General features: G+C 49.0%; 1 non-coding gene across 1 annotated transcript; it reads left to right on the top strand.

Moving 5' to 3' along the window:
• Nucleotides 1-1,751: 1,751 nt before the first annotated feature.
• Nucleotides 1,752-1,825, top strand: Trnat-ugu (transfer RNA threonine (anticodon UGU)). Its single transcript has one exon. It is a non-coding gene; the product is annotated as a tRNA-Thr (tRNA).
• Nucleotides 1,826-2,311: the final 486 nt, after the last annotated feature.

The following is a 2,311-nucleotide window of genomic DNA, read 5'->3' on the forward strand; positions in this document are numbered from 1 at the left end:
AAAAGGTAATAGTCTGCAGATTCACAAAACGCAAAAAAGTAAAAATTGAACTTTTCATGATTTTGAGCCTTTCCGGAGCCCCTTAATCAGATTCGACTGTGGTGGGGATGAGTTTTCCCACCCGAAAATCTCAGTCATCTTACTGTTCCAGACCCCCAGACCAATGAAGGGTCTTTTGGAGACGCCTGCCTGGCCCTCCTCCACAGGGCGAAATGGGATGTCGGGTGACACGACACCTCAAAGGACGTCGATCCTACTCCGCCTTTACCTTCCCAACCAGGCAAGGTGGTCAACAGGGTCCTCATCGAAGATCCAGACACCTGTCTCCACCTCTCCACCGTCAATTTATGGGGGAGAGATATGGCGCATCGCGGAAGTCACCAGGCCCCAACGCCACCCTCCAACGCATCTCTGCCAGGTGGGCTGCAGCAAGCACAGCCCCCGTGACTCAACGATAGCACAGTCCAGCGAGCCAAGAAATTTGCAGCTCTACCCACAGAGGGTCTTCGCGTACACGAGACACGAAAACAGATGGCGCACGCAACTGCGGCAGGGGTCGCTCCTGCTGTGAACCTTTTGCTCGTGTAACATGAGCCCAATCGAGTGCAGGTATACTTTCACCATGCGATTACTTAGGACCATACTGGCCCTGATCCAGGAAATTTCGTTACAGCCAGTCAACTGATACCTTCTGCCATGGAACCACTGCTTCCGGCCTCATTTCCCTTTTGCCTCCAGTGGACAGCGCTAAGTCCGGCGACGTGCTCACGGGAACTGTTGGTATCATTCGTTACTGTCAGTCCAGAGAGATTGAAGGGACTCTGAAACTATACCATTCTTGTCGGAATACTAAGTTTTATTCTGTTCATACTAGCTCCCTCAGTGGGAGCGTAGACTTAAAGATTTCCTAGTGTTCAGTCAAGATGGAGGGCTGTACCATATAATGGAAAATAAAATGATAATTAAATGGACACCCTAGCAGCAAACAGGCGGTGATGTACTTCATTGGGGACATGCTGAAAATGTGTGCCCCGACCGGGACTCGAACCCGGGATCTCTTGCTTACATGGCAGACGCTCTATCCATCTGAGCCACCGCGGCCAGAGAGGATAGTGCGTCTGCAGGGACTTATCCCTTGCACGCTCCCCGTGAGATCTACATTCCAAACATGTCCACACCACTACATTCGTAGTGCGCCTAATAGATGTTTGCCCATCATACTCATTACTCGTGGCAGATTAATCTACCAAGTCCCGTACGAGTTCTGGCATAGCGTGTGCGTTCGCACAAGAAGGTCAATGGCCGGGAAGCCATATTTTAACTATATATGACGGTAGTATCTGCTCCCGAAAGAACAGTTACCGTGTATGACCATGCAGCTTTGCTAGAAATGAAATGATAATTAAATGGACACCCTAGCTGCAAACAGGCGTTGATGTACTTCATTGGGGAATTATTTCTTTTCTAGCAAAGCTGCATGGTCATACACGGTAACTGTTCTTTCGGGAACAGATACTACCGTCATATATAGTTAAAATATGGCTTCCCGGCCATTGACCTTCTTGTGCGAACGCACACGCTATGCCAGAACTCGTACGGGACTTGGTAGATTAATCTGCCACGAGTAATGAGTATGATGGGCAAACATCTATTAGGCGCACTACGAATGTAGTGGTGTGGACATGTTTGGAATGTAGATCTCACGGGGAGCGTGCAAGGGATAAGTCCCTGCAGACGCACTATCCTCTCTGGCCGCGGTGGCTCAGATGGATAGAGCGTCTGCCATGTAAGCAGGAGATCCCGGGTTCGAGTCCCGGTCGGGGCACACATATTCAACATGTCCCCAATGAAGTACATCAACGCCTGTGTGCAGCTAGGGTGTCCATTTAATTATCATTTCATTTCTAGCAAAGCTGCATGGTCATACACGGTAACTGCAGACGCACTATCCTCTTTGCCCGCGGTGGCTCAGATGGACAGCCGGCACGGTAGCTCAGCGTGTTCGGTCAGAGGGTTAACAGCCCTCTGTAATAAAAAAGCTGAGCTAATCGATCAACAACGAACTTAAACGGATGTCTTACGACGTCCGCCCCGAACAGATGCAACGAACAAAAGTGAACAAAATGAGATTAAAAAAAAAGGGGTAGTAACAAAAAAAAGAAAAAAAGATGGATAGAGCGTCTGCCATGTAAGCAGGAGATCCCGGGTTCGAGTCCCGGTCGGGGCACACATTTTTAACATGTCCCCAATGAAGTACATCAACGCCTGTTTGCAGCTAGGGTGTCCATTTAATTATCATTTCATTTCTAGC

The sequence above is a fragment of the Schistocerca nitens genome, chromosome 1 (genome assembly GCF_023898315.1).
Source record: "Schistocerca nitens isolate TAMUIC-IGC-003100 chromosome 1, iqSchNite1.1, whole genome shotgun sequence".
Lineage (NCBI taxonomy): Eukaryota > Metazoa > Arthropoda > Insecta > Orthoptera > Acrididae > Schistocerca > Schistocerca nitens.